We start from the raw sequence: 14,952 nt of genomic DNA, 5'->3' as shown, positions 1-14,952 counted from the left end.
TTTTTTAATTAAAAATAAGCTAAATGATTTTTTAAAGAAATCTCGTTAGCGAAAAGAGTATATTTGCACTATTTGTGTAAGGGCAGGGGTATATTTGCACCATTTTGTAACGACAAAGGTATATATATACCACTTTTTTAACTGGAGTATATCTGCTCTAAATCCCAAAATTGGGGGATATATTTGCACCTTTGTCCTTATTTGTTTTCAGCTTTGAAGACGTTACATACATTACTGAGGAATATTTTACTTGTGAAAGCATGTCAAGCTTGTCCGAATGAAGTAGTAGCTTGCTCTTCCCTTTTGTCCTCCTTCCATATCAAGATCTTTTTTTCTTTTTATTTTTTTATTTTTTTATTTTTTTTTATGGGTGTTGATAGAATTCACTTTAACATTATTGTGAGGGAATTTGTTGTCTTTTAACTTTCACTAAATAAAATGTGTTGACATAAGGAAAAGATGTAAATTACTACTATATAGAAATAGTAAACGAGACTTGGGGGTGTACGAACAAGTTTATCATGGGCATTTTAGTACTTTGCTCTTCATTACAGTCCTTTCATTTCCCACCAACACGTGTTAGTCCTTTTTATCCGTGTTAGACATCTCTCTTCTATTTCAAGTTCTATTTCGGTGTTTTCTCACTCTCCCTTGGTTCTTCAAGTCATTCTTGCTTTATAAAATTCATTTTGCTTTGATAATTTGTGCTCTAGGCGGCCTTAATTTGTATGGTAACATTCTTCCTTCTTTTATTTGTCCTAACGTTTTTGCTAGCCTCTTCGACTCATTATTTCGTGTGAAGCTTTTCTTCTAATTTCTATGTCCTCTGTTTGATATCTTTGCTAACTTTTTGTCAAGTTTGGGGTACAATTCCCTTCAGTCGGTCGCTTTTAACAATTGCACTGCAGTTGCTCGATATATCATTAAGGTTTGATTTTCTTCAAAATCGAAATTCATGACACACCTACCAGCCCATTATATTTTTGTAGAGTGAGATTTAAGTTCAAATTCTTGAATGTGAGGTTTAATTTTTAATTAAGCTATAAAAATTGTGCATTTAGTTTATAAAATCTGGATATTGTGGGTAACTAAAAAGTTGAATTGTATGGAAGAAAAAAGAGGAAAGAAATGTGGCACAAATTAGTTAATACTCTATTACAAAATAGAACGTATTGTCTTGATTGTTAGATTTGAGCTTTTTGTTAAAATTAAGCCATACTATTGTCTTTAGTTTCCACTGAGGGGGATATTAATATTGATTTAGAGTATTGCCTGAGATAAGCGTAGACACTAGCCCAAAAAGAAAAACTAGGAGAAGGATAACTAGCAAATATTTGATAAATGCTGGTTGTGATAATACCTGAAATCATATTGCTATGACACACTATTTATAAGCGCACTATTTAAGACCTTCACTACCGGCTTACAACTCCACTGCCATGTTCTCAAGCTGCTTTGCAATCCTGCTTATTATTTTAGCTGATTTGATTGATATCTATGTAGATTAAATAGAGTATAATTTAACCAGACATGTGGTCAAAGTGTCAATTTTTTTTAATTGAAAATTGTCACTCTAGAAATACTACTGTCTGTTACGGTGCTTTGATTTTGAGTGTTTTCCGATAACTTGGTTCTCAAAATGATTTTTCATTGTTTACTGAAATTGAGCCTGAGAGGAGTGTCACTCAATGCGGTTATACTAAATGGTGAGTGATTAAACTCTTCCCTTTACCATATTAAAATGATCTTGCATAAATTTGAAGTCAGTGATGTGCGTTAATATTGCAGCCTGACATATTTTATGATTTATGGCAATGCCCGTCTTGCTCCATTTTATAACTGTCATTGCTACGATTGTCACACGCTTACACATTTAGGATAATCTCTTATCTTTATTCTGTGTAAGAGATAAGGACATAGGATTTCTCATACTTCCTAATAGGATGTGCATATTTAACTTTACCAAACATGAGTTAAGAATAGTGTCACTGTTTTGCAGGAAAGATTTGGTTGAGTGTGCAGAATATTTCTTCAAGACATATGAAGGCAGAATGAAGAATTAATTCTCATTTAATGAACCAAGAGTTATTGCTGATCCAGGATACTATACTGAATTCTCTGCACCTGGAAAATGCTCCAAAACAATTGGCAGCTGCACAATATGAGATTATGCAAGTAAGCCTTATATTGTTGTCACATAATCTGATTAGTCATGCTGCTGCAGGCTCATAGATATCGCAAAAAGTATCAAGTAGGATTATATATCCTTTTTTTTTTTTTTTATTTAACTTACATATGCTAAGAGTGTCAGGAATTTAGGATATCAATATATTTTAACCTGTTCCAATGGTAAAATGTCTTATTTTTTAAGGTTATTAGTCTCATTATGTGGACGATTGCTTTGTCTGGAAAATTTTCATCATATTTCAACTCACAACATACTGGGAGAAGAGGAGCAAGTTTTGACTTCATCTCCTAAATACAACCACGGGAAAAATAGAAAGGAAAAATTGGAATCATCTTGGATATTATCTAGGTGTTAACCACTGACTAGATCGAAAGTTGACAATTATGCAGCTCAAAGAGCAAGAGACTTTGCATTGAAGATTAGATAAGCAATTTTATGAAGCATAACTTGGATTTTGTTTTGGATATGTAGAACGCCTATATTTCCTATGAAGGCTTTCTTCGGTATAAGCTTAAGTACTTATATTTATAATCGTGTATCTTCGTTAAATGGAAGGTTCTCTCCTTAATTAAGGGTTTGAATGCTATTTAACTAATATTGACAACTTAAACTGATAAACATCAATTATATCAGTATATAAGCTTATGTAATTTTAGCTTTATATTTCTCCATGGGCAACTTTTCGTTATGGGTGTTTAGACCATTCTACCCTTGAAAGTACTTTCCCGAGGTTAGAAATGAGCGGACCTAAATAATTTGATTGTGTTGTATGTTGTGTTTTGTGACTTAGAAGTGATTTTGTGATGTGTTTTTAACTTGGTTTATTGCTGGCTTGTGTTCATAGGGCCTTAGAATGATTTTGAGAGACTAAGTAAAAAAAGTTGTGAAATTCCGTGCTCACTGGTCAAAAAGGCTGCACTGCAACGATGATTCTTCGTTGCAGTGACAAAGGGGTTTGCTGCAACGAAGGGTGGGATTTTCCCAGGGTTCGTTGCAGTGAAGCGCTTGTTCGCTGCAACGAGTCCGTTGCAATGAAACCTTGGTCGCTGCAACGAAGACTACTTAAGTTTAATGGCGAGTTTAAGTAGTTATTTCGTACCCACACTTCTCATAATCCCAAAATAGTTCCCAAGAGCATAGAGGCGACTTTCTAAGGCTAGGGCACTATTCTCCAAAGAAAGGTAAGCCTTAATCACTAACTTTCTTCGCTTAATGTTCATATTAGATTCTTGTTTCAATAAAAAGACCCTTAATGGAAATTGAAGGGTAGAACACAAATACTAAGAAAACCCTAGAATATTAATAGGTTATTGTTTATTGTTGTTTAATGTTGTTAAACCATCTAAGAGTAGAGATTATCACTTCATAGCATGAGAACTGAATATTCAATGATGGAAATTGTTTGTTGAGACCTAGGGTTCCAATAAAAATGAAAACTTTGGCTAAAATCAGATTTGTAGGGTTGAATTGATTATAGAACCCATAAATTGAGTTAATACTCCATTCTTAATTAGCATTATGATTTTTAGACTTTGAACGTTCTGAGGCATTGCGAAAGAGAAAGGCTGTTGCGAAATGATTCCATTGCTCAAATCTGCTTTGAGGTAGGTTACGGTTTACTTGAGTTAGACTTTGATTATTTAATTGTATATGTCGTAGAATTTATGGGAGAAGGAATGTCTAGGTCTTCGGACTTGGAGTTTGGTGTTCGTTGTTAGTTGTATGATTTATTTGTGTGGAGTGATGCTCCATTGTTGAGGTTGATAAACTTGAATTGTATTCTGGAGACTGTTAAAAGGGAGGTGTTCATATATACCCTTCAGAGATGAATTGAGATAGTTACATATTATATTATTATTAAGCAGATAATTTGTGAGTCTTATTGTGGCTTGTTTTATTTAATTATACTTCATTGGTGTTAACTTGATACATATTCTTGAGCTATCCTTGTGATGTGATTATGAGGCATTTATTGATAATGATTGATATGGGACATATTCATCTCCTATGACACATTTGACAGGGGGTGACGATGTAGCCTGATTATGAGCTCATGGTTTGAGGTTCGTTCCGGAACGAGTGGTACATGGACATCATGGGTCCCCTGCAGGTCATGACTATTTGCGGAAAACAATACCATTTAGCATGTGTGTACAGATATGTGACAGAGTTGGAAAATTGATTGCTTATTTTACTACTTCTGGCTTGAGCATTGGTGTTTCATTGTTGATAATTGGTGATTGATTCTGAAAGAGGATTAGTTAAGGATATTTATTGTGATTCATGTTTGTTGTGCCTATCTGCCTATTCCATTGATTTTACGTGTGTATGCATGATACTAATCTTAGTCGGCCTATGATACCTACCAGTACGCGTTGGTTGTACTGACCTACACTTGCTGCATTTTTTTGTGAGTGCAGATGAGTGCAGATCTTGAGACAGAGACGTCTTCCACACCTCGCATCTAGTTGAGGTTATTCGTTACCAAGATCAGAGGGTGAGCTCCTATCCGTGCCATATCGCCTGAAGATCTTTCTTTATTCAGATGTCTACCTTTCATCCCAGACATTATGTTTATTTTTAGATAGTATCTTTTCGCTTTAGACATTGTTGGTTAGAGTCCTTGTACGGTGACTTTCAGATTTTGGGGATGTAATAGCTAGATTTCCACACTTGCTATTTAGTTATTTTATTGACAGATATTTTATTCCATTAATCACGAGCAATGTTTTATAATTAGTTTAAATAATTGAAATTGGCTTGATAATGGTTCGCCCACTATCGGACTAGTGTGGGTGAAACTCACGTCTGTTTGGGAAGTGACAAAGTTGGTATCAGAGCCTTAGGTTCGTTAATCTCGTCGTGCCGAGAAATGTCTAATAGAGTCCTGTGGATCGATACGGAGACGTCTGTACTTATCTTCGGGAGGCTATGGGACACTAGGAAACTTCAATTTCTTCAATTCCAATTGGTATCTAAACAATTCAAATTGGTATCTGACTTTTTTTTTTATTCTCTCATAGATGGTGAGGACTCTTACGGAAGCAACGATTCGGCGTACCCGCGCATAACGCAAAGGCCGCGGCTCGGGGGGGAGGTCAAGCCGCGCGTAGGCGTTCGTGGAGAGGCCAAAGGCCGCGTGTGTGGTGAGTAGGCGGCGGAGCGCGCACCGGCCCGTGGCGGTGTTCTGCCGGGTCGATAGAACGCCCGAGTCCCGAGCCTCCAAGTTGTTCAGGATGAGGGGCAGGGAGTTCGCAGCAACACCAACTCAACCAGATATTATTGCTACTCCAGTGCTGTCCGATGTTATGGTCCGAGTGTTGAACCTATTGAATGGCTTGAAGGTAGGGGTGTTACTAACAGCAATAGGTAATCAGGGTGCGAGAGTAGGTGGTCCGGCTCAGGCTCCAGTTCAGGCGTCAGGTACAACATGCCGCAGTTGTGGCTCCACATTTGGATGAGGCCTCAGGACCTGAGTTATTTCCTAGGCCAGTGGGAGGACCGGTGATGATAGGTGACGAGCACGATTTGTTTTGGATATTCACTAAGATAAAGCCTTCAGAGTTCTATGGTACTGAGGCAGATGATACTTATGAGTTCATTATTATTGCCACGACAGGATCCATAAAATGGGGGCAGTTAAGAAGTAAGGAGTAGAGTTTGTGAATTTTCAGCTCATGGGAGCTGCCAAGTTATAGTGGAGGGCGTTTGTAGAGTGTAGGCCAGCGAATTTGCCTCCGTTGGCTTGGACCCAGTTCTACCAGATTTTTCTTGAGAAATATGTTCCTCGTACGTTGAGGGACAGAAGGCGTGATGAGTTCAGTAATATTGAGCAAGGTAGCTCTTCAGCTTTTGCCTACGGAGGAGGAGAGGATTAGACGTTTCGTGAAAGGGTTGAATACTGCCCTTGAGTTGTCGGCTCTTCAGCTTATGACTAGAGGTTGTTTTTTTCAGGAGGTTGTGGATCACGTGAAGATTGTTAAGGGTGTCCGTCAGGATGGCTACAACGAATATCCAAAGAAGAAGGCCCGAAAGGGTGGTAATTTCAATGGTGCGTTTTCTAAGGGACAAGGATCCCAGAGTTACTCGGGTCGTCAGGTTCAGCCAACTATGCAGACTTCGGTTAGAGGCTCATCTAGAGTCGTTCAGTACTCTATCAGCCCGGCAGGGGGTTCAGTCCTGAGTTCCAGATCAGGGAGGTTTTTCAGCTTCTTCAGTGTCAGTTCAGAGGCCTACTCTTGATCGTGCCTGCTTTGAGTGTGGCGAGCAGGGGCACATCAAGAGGTTTTGTCCTAGACTCAGACAGGGTAACCAGAGTGGTCAGTTTCAGGCTCCCAGGTGCCCAGTTGCTCTGGTTAGAAGAGAGGGATCTTTTGGTGGGAATCGTACTCAGATTGGGCGGGGTGGTCACTCGACAGGTAAAGGTGGTGCTCAGCCCAACAGGGGCGGTTATCAGTCCGGCAGGGGTGGATATCAGTCTGGTAGGGGTGGTTCTCAGACAGTTCAGGGGGACCGTGGAGGTTCCCAAGCTAGCGGTGTGCGTCCCCACTACTACGCTATGCCAGGCAAGCCAGAGGTCAAGGGCTCAGTTGCAGTTATCACAGGTACTATCTCAGTCTATCACCGGTAGGCTTCTACACTATTTGATCCGGGCTCCACATTTTCATATGTGTCTATTTAATTTTCCAGGAGTTTTTATACTATTTGTGACTTGCTTAATACTCCTATCCATGTGTCTACTCCGATTGGGGATTCTGTGGTTGTAGATAAAGTGTTTCGATCTTGCACCATTACAATTATGGGTTATGGTACCTGGGTAGACTTAATAATTTTAGACATGGTAGATTTCAATGTTATTCTGGGTATGAGTTGGTTAGCTCCCTACCATGCGATTCTAAACTGTCATGCTAAAACCGCCACCTTAGCTATGCCCGAGATACCTAGACTTAAGTGGAAAAGAGACCTTAATCCCTCCCCAAAGAAAATTATCTCTTATGTCCGTGCTAAGAAACTCGTTGAGAGGGGGTGTTTGGCTTATTTGGCGCACATTTGTGATACTAATGCTGAGATTCCACAATTGAGTCAGTTCTTGTTGTTTGAGAGTTCACAGAGTGTTTCTTGCGGACTTACCCGGTATGCCATCGGACCGTGATATTGATTTCTGCATTGACTTATAGCCGGGGACTCGCCCTATTTCTATCCCTCTATATCGTATGACTCCAGCAGAGTTGAGGGAATTGAGAGAATAGCTTCAGGACCTTCCCAGTAAGGGTTTTATTCGTCTGAGTGTCTCTCCATGGGGCTTTCCTATGCTTTTTGTGAAAAATAAGGATGAGAAGATCTGGATGTGCATTGATTAATGCTAGTTAAATAAAGTCACCATCCGGAATAAATATCCTATTCCTCGCATTGATGATCTGTTTGACCAGCTTCAGGGAGCATTTGTGTTCTCTAAAATTGACTTGAGATCGGGCTACCATCAGTTAAAGATTCGGGCTGAGGATATCCCCAAGAAATCTTTCCGAACTAGATACGGGCATTATGAGTTTCTTGTTATGTCTTTCGAGCTCACAAATGCCCTTGCTGCTTTTATGGATTTGATGAACCGAATTTTTAAGCCATTCCTAGATTCTTTTGTTATTGTATTCATTGAGGACATATTGATTTATTCGAAGAGCAGGGGGAAGATCATGAAAAACATCTTCGAATAGGGGGAAGATCATGAAAAACATCTGAGAGTTGTCCTTGGATTGTTGATGGATAGGGAGTTGTATGCTAAATTCCCTAAGTGTGAATTTTGGCTTGATTCGGTGTCCTTCTTGGGGCATGTGGTTTCGAAAGAAGGGATTATGGTCGATCCCAAAAAGATTGAGGCCGTCAAAGATTGGGCTAGGCCCACATCAGTGATAGAAATCCGCAGCTTCGTAGGTTTGGCTAGTTACTACCGTCGGTTCGTGAAGGGGTTTGCTTCCATTGCTTCACACTTAACCCGTTTGACTCAGAAAGAGGTACATTTTCAGTGGTCTGATGAGTGTGAAGAGAGCTTTCAAAAGCTCAAGATTTTGTTGACTACAACACCGATTCTTGCTTTGCCCGTGGAGGGTAAGGATTTTGTGGTTTATTGTGATGCTTTTTGTTCGGGTTTGGGTGTTGTGTTGATGCAGGATAAGAGAGTTATTGCCTATGCTTCTAGGCAATTGAAGATTCATGAAAAGAATTGTCCTACTCATGACTTAGAGTTCGCAACAGTGATGTTTGCATTGAAGATTTGGAGGCACTATCTTTATGGTGTCCATTGTGAAATATTCACTAATCATCATAGCCTGCAGCACGTGTTTACTGAGCGGGATTTAAATTCTAGGCAGCGGAGATGGATGGAATTGTTGAAGGATTATGATATTACTATTTTATATCATCCTGGCAAGGCAAACGTAGTGGCGGATGCCTTGAGCAGGAAGTCAGCTAGTATGGGCAGCTTGGCTCGTTTGATCACTTCAGAGCGTCCGTTGGCCATGGAGGTTCAGACTCTGGCTAACAGTTTGGTGAGACTTGATTTATCCGGTTCTAGCAGAGTGTTGGCTTTTATTGAGGTGAGGTCATCTCTTCTAGATCAGATTAAGGCAAAACAATGTGATGATCCGGGTTTATGCAAGATTCGGGACAAGGTAATGAGTGGTGAGGCCAAGGCGGCTGTGATTGATGAAGAGGGCGTGTTAAGTAAGGGCCGCGTGTGCGTTCCTTGAGTGGATAACTTGATTCAGACGATTTTAGAGGAGTCCCACAGTTCTAGATATTCTATTCATCCTGGTGCTACGAAGATGAACCGTGATCTGAGACAGCATTACTGGTAGGCTAGGATGAAGCGTGATATAGCTGATTATGTTTCCAAGTGTTTAAATTGTCAGCAGGTTAAGTAGGAGCACCAAAGACTCGGTGGTACTCTTCAGAGGATGTCCATTTCTGAATGGAAGTGAGAGAGGATAGCCATGGATTTTGTGGTGGGTCTTCCAAAGACCTTGGGTAAGTTTGATTCGATCTGGGTCATTCTTGACCGGTTGACTAAGTCTGCACATTTTATTCTGGTCCAGCTTACTTATAATGCTGAGAAGTTAGCCAAGATCTACATTACTGAGATTGTTCGACTACATGGGGTTCCTATTTCCATCATATCCGATAGGGGCACGACGTCTACATCTCGATTTCGGAAGTATTTGCATTTGGAATTGGGTACTAGGCTGGACCTTAGTACGGCTTTCCACCCCAGACAGACGGTTAGTTCGAGCGGACGATTCAGTTTCTTGAGGACATGCTTCGTACGTGTATGATTGATTTCGGTGGTTATTGGGACCTATTTTTACTATTGGCGGAGTTCGCTTATAATAATCGTTATCATTCGAGTATTGATATGGCTCCGTTTGAGGCACTTCGATCACCTATTGGGTGGTTTGATGCGTTTGATGTACGACCTTGGGGTACTGGTATGTTGAGAGAGTCTCTAGATAAAGTCAAGGTGATTCTAGAAAAGCTCTTAGTGGTTCAGAGTAGGCAAAAAGAGTATGTGGATCCAAAGGTCTGGGATCTTTATGGTGGGGGAACGAGTGTTGTTGAAAGTCTCACCCATGAAGGGTGTGATGAGATTTGGGAAGAAAGGTAACCTTAGTCCTAGATATATTAGCCCGTTTAAGATTCTCGATCATGTGGGGGAGGTAGCGTGTGAGTTAGCTTTACCCCCAGGTTTGTCCGGTGTTTCATGTCTCTATGTTGAAAAGGTATCATGGTGATGGGTCCTATATCATTCGTTGGGATTCGATTTTGTTAGATGAGAATTTGTCCTATGAGGAAGAGCCTGTTGCTATATTAGATAGGGAGGTGCGTAAGTTGAGGTCGAAAGAAATCGTGAAAGTTAAGGTCCAGTGGAAGAATCGTCCTATTGAGGAAGCCACTTGGGAGACCGAGTCAGATATGCGTAATAAGTATCCCCATCTTTTCACTGAGTCAGGTACCTTTTCCCTTGTTTCCTTCCCTTTTGTTCGTTCGGGGACGAACGGTTGTTCAATTGGTATCTGATGTAACGACCCGCTTGGTCGTTATGCGTGTTTTGACAATTCTACCCTTGCTAGTACTTTCCCGAGATTAGAAATGAGGGGACCTAAATAATTTGATCGTGTTTTATGTTGTGTTTTGTGACTTAGAAGTAATTCTGTGATGTGTTTTTAACTTGGCTTATTATTGGCTTGTGTTCATAGGGCCTTAGAATAATTTTGAGAGACTTAGTATAAAAAGTTATGAAATTCCGTGCTCCTTGGTCAAAAAGGCCTCGCTGCAACAATGATTCTTCGTTGTAGCGAGATCGTTGCAGCAAGAAAGGGGTTCGCTGCAACGAAGGGTGGATTTTCCCAGGGTTCGTTGTAGCGAAGCGCCTGTTCGCTGCAACGAGTCCGTTGTAGCGAAACCTTGGTCGCTGCGACGAAGACTACTTAAGTTTAATGACGAGTTTTAAGTAGTTGTTTCGTGCCCACACTTCTCATAATCCCCAAAACAGTTCCCAAGAGCATAGATGTGACTTTTAAGGCTAGGAGACTATTCTCCATCAAAGGTAAGCCTTAATCACTAACTTTCTTCGCTTAATGTTCATATTAGATTCTTGTTTCAATCAAAAGACCATTAATGAGAATTGAAGGGTAGAACACAAATACCAAGAAAACACTAGAATATTAATGGGTTATTTTTTATTGTTGTTTAATGTTGTTTAACCATCTAAGAGTAGAGATTATCACTTCATAGCATGAGAACAGACTATTCAATGATGGAAATTGTTTGTTGAGACCTAGGGTTCCAATAAAAATGGGAAGTTTGGCTAAAAACCAGATTTGTAGGGTTGAATTGATTATAGAACCCATAAATTGAGTTAATACACCATTACTTACTTAGCATTATGATTTCTAGACTTAAAACGTTCTGAGGCATTGCGAATGGGAAAGGCTGTTGCGAAGTGATTCCATTGCTCAAATCTTATTTGAGGTAGGTTACGGTTTACTTGAGTTAGACTTTGATTATTTGATTGTATATGTCGTAGAATTTATGAGAGAAATCATGTCTAGGTCTTCGGACTTGGAGTTTGGTGTTCGTTGTTAGTTGGATGATTTAATTGTGTGGAGTGATTCTCCATTATTGAGGTTGATAAACTTGAATTGTATTCTTGAGACTGTTGAAAGGGAGATGCTCATATATACCCTTCAGAGATGAATTGAGATAGCTACATATTATATTATTATTGAGTAAATAATTTGTGAGTCTTATTGTGGCTTGTGTTATTTGATTATAGTTCATTGGTGTTGACTTGATACGCATTCTTGAGCTATCCTTGTGATGTGGTTATGAGATATTTATTGATGATGATTGAGATGGGACATATACATCTCCTACGGCACATTTTACAGGGGTGACGATATAGCCTAATTATGAGCTCGTGGTCCGAAGTTCTTTCCGGAATGAGTGGTACATAGACACCATGGGTCCCCTGCAGGTCATGGCTATTTGCGAAAAACAATACCATTTAGCATGTATGTACAGATATGTGACAGAGCTGGAAACTTTATTGTTTAATTTACTACTTCCGGCTTGAGCATTGGTGTTTCATTGTTGATAATTGGTGATTGATTCTGAAAGAGGATTATTTGAGGATATTTATTGCGATTCATGTTTGTTGTGCATGTCTGCCTATTCCATTGATTTTATGTGTGTATACATGATACTAATCTTAGTCGTCCTATGGTACCTACCAGTACGCGTTGGTTGTACTGACCTACACTTGCTGCACTTTTTTTGTGAGTGCATATTTTAAGACAGAGACATCTTCTAGACCTCGCATCTACTTGAGGTTATTCATTACCAAGATCAGAGGGTGAGCTCCTATCCGAGTCATGCCGCCTGAAGATCTTTCTTTATTCAGATGTCTACCTTTCATCCCAGACATTATGTTTATTTTTAGACAACATCTCTTCTCTTTAGACATTGTTTGTTAGAGTCCTTGTACGGTGACTTTCAGATTTTGGGGATGTAATAGCTAGATTTCCGCACTTGCTATTTATTTATTTATTTATTTTATTTATTATCAGATATTTTATTCCATTAATCGTGAGCAATGTTTTATAATTTGTTTAAATAATTGAAATTAGCTTGATAATGGGTTAAAGGATTGGTTCGCCCACTATAGGATTAGTGTGGGTGCCACTCACGTCTGTTTGGGACGTGAATGTTTGTCTTAATTCTATATTCCTATTCTGATGCAAAGCATTCACCACTTTAAAATAATATTAATGTTGGGCCGTGCTCAACACGTGTCATGCCGCTATAGTGTATCAATAAATAATACACATTGTTTTAATTTCTCGGACAAATGAACATGATTCTACATATGTAACTTTAGGCGTGACAAAATAGTTTTCCTAACAATCAAAATGCAAATAAAATTAGTAACTATTCAAATGGTCCTTTTAACATCACAACCAAATAATCAATCCGTTCTAATTTATGTAACATAGTTTAATTGGACATGAAGTCTAAGATTCGAAAAAAAATTAGAATGTATGGTCTCAAATATGCCATAAGATTTCTATAATTAAAAAAATAATGTCATTAATAGTAACATAAAAAAATTAAAATTAGAATATTTTCAAATGTAAAGAAATAATATTAGTTTTTAATTGAATTATTAAAAAAGATAGAATAATTGAGTCCAACGATTGCACATTCTAGCAAAGCAGTTTCATTTGTATCAGTCCTAAAAAAAAATAGTTTTCCTAACAATAAAAATGCAAATAAAATTAGTATCTATTCAAATGGTCCTTTTAACATCACAACCAAATAATAATTTGTTCTAAATTATGTAACGTAATTTAATTGGACATGAAGTCTAAGATTCCAAAAAAATTTAGAATGTATGGTCTCAAATATGCCATAAGATTTCTATAATTAAAAAAATAATGTCATTAATAGTAACATAAAAAAAAAATTAAAATTAGAATATTTTCAAATATAAAGAAATAATATTAGTTTTTAATTGAATTATTAAAAAAGACGGAATAATTGAGTCCATGATTGCACATTCTAGCAAAGCAGTTTCATTTGTATCAGTCCTAACAAAATCTTTGGGAAAATAGTCAAATACCCCCTCAACGTATATTCGGATTAATTATGACGCACTCAACCTTTAAGGGCGATCTATTACCCCCCCCCCCCCCCCAAATCTTATTTTTTCAGTATTTTAGCGACCTTTTAGTGAGTATTTTTTAGTGACCCCCATTTTTTTTTAACTCACGTGTAGTACACACGACTTTTAAATTTCCAAATCAGCATTTTTAACTCCCTTTTCCGTTTACCCCCTTAAACATAAACAAAAATTAATTTCACTCCTCTCTCTCTCTCTCTCTCTCTCATCGATTTTCACTGCATTTGCACTATTTACCTTGATAATTTTCAAGCGATCTTCCACCATATACACTAATTCGCGTAATACTTAGTGATTTCTAGGGTCGTTTTTGCATTCTCAAGTTTGGTGAAGTTTGTTTTGCTGAAGAAAGGTATCATTCGTGATTTTGCAGGTTAAGATTTTTTCGTTTTGTGTATTTTGTAGTGTATTTCTCTACTGATATAGTTTGCTTGTTAGGGTTTTGACACATTAAATTATTTGCTTGCATTCGAGGGTTTTGAATCTGGTTGTTTGTTAATTTAGGGTTCTTTTAGTAGAATAACGTAAATGAACGAGTAACTTTAGGGGTTTGTTACTAATTGTTGCTGATTTTGTTAAAAATCATATCTTTCCCTTTGATGTTGCTTGTGTTAAATTTTGTTGCTTTGTAATTGAGGAGTTTTGTTAAGTATTGTTGCTTTGTAACTTTCAGGTATGGCTGAATTTATTTATGTTACTTTGAAATGGTTTATGGTGGGGTATTTGATTTAAGTAGTGGTGTGCCAAGATATGAGGGTAGTAGTTGTACAGAATTCTTAGATGTCGATGTTGATAGGTTATCATATTTTGAGCTTAGGGACTACATAAAGGAATTAGGATACAATCCAAGTTGTGGTTTTAAGGTGAAGCCCCCTAATAATGACATTCTTGTAGATATACTTACTGACAAGGATATTTTTGACCTTTCCCCAAGTTTGAAATATGGGGACATTGTGGAGATTTTTATCTGCCACATGGTAGATGAACCAGATGTGTCCCCATTGCCTTTGGAATATATTGTTCCCAACAACCAAACAAAAAGTGATGCTTTTAATAAAGTTGATGAGGGTATCCAATGTGAACTAAATGGTTCTCAAAGTAACCCTAATGAGAACCCAGCCACTGAAAATACACCACTTGAAACTGCAGCCACTACTACTTCACCCTCTCAATTTTCCACTAATTCTTCAACCCCACAAACAGAAGCTGCTGAAAATTCACCCCAACAAACTGAACCTGCAGATGGTGAAAATGCAAAGCAAGCAGTGACCATGTTGACTCTCACTCAACAGATTCTTATGTTGAATCTAATGTTGAATCTGATGTAGAATCAGACCATGTAGCAGTATTTGATGGTCCATATGGTGAGGATGGATCTGATGTACATGAGGAAGTTAGAACATTTATGGCTGAAAGGAGGGCTTATAAGAGAAGGACTAGAAGAGAGAAAAAGGGGCAACCTAACCCTAATGATGTACCTTTAGGTGAAGTTGAACAAGACATAGGATTTGATGAAACAGAACCTAACAATAGA

General features: G+C 38.4%; 1 long non-coding RNA gene and 1 pseudogene across 3 annotated transcripts; both read left to right on the top strand.

Annotated features, from left to right (window-relative positions):
- Window positions 1-346: 346 nt before the first annotated feature.
- Window positions 347-4,869, top strand: LOC132069272 (uncharacterized). Of its 3 annotated transcripts, none has more exons than XR_009417725.1 (3): window positions 347-731; window positions 2,000-2,175; window positions 4,619-4,869. It is a non-coding gene; the product is annotated as an uncharacterized LOC132069272 (long non-coding RNA). The 3 variants fall into 3 exon arrangements; XR_009417724.1 differs by lacking the exon at window positions 347-731 and adding an exon at window positions 750-928; XR_009417723.1 differs by lacking the exon at window positions 347-731 and having other exon boundaries at window positions 750-2,175.
- Window positions 4,870-5,424: 555 nt separating this feature from the next.
- LOC132031636 (uncharacterized) lies at window positions 5,425-13,864 on the top strand (annotated as a pseudogene).
- Window positions 13,865-14,952: the final 1,088 nt, after the last annotated feature.

Source organism: Lycium ferocissimum, chromosome 9 (genome assembly GCF_029784015.1).
Source record: "Lycium ferocissimum isolate CSIRO_LF1 chromosome 9, AGI_CSIRO_Lferr_CH_V1, whole genome shotgun sequence".
Taxonomy (NCBI): domain Eukaryota; kingdom Viridiplantae; phylum Streptophyta; class Magnoliopsida; order Solanales; family Solanaceae; genus Lycium; species Lycium ferocissimum.
The sequence above is the reverse complement of the archived record's forward strand: the minus strand, read 5'-3'. Positions and strand labels throughout refer to the sequence as shown.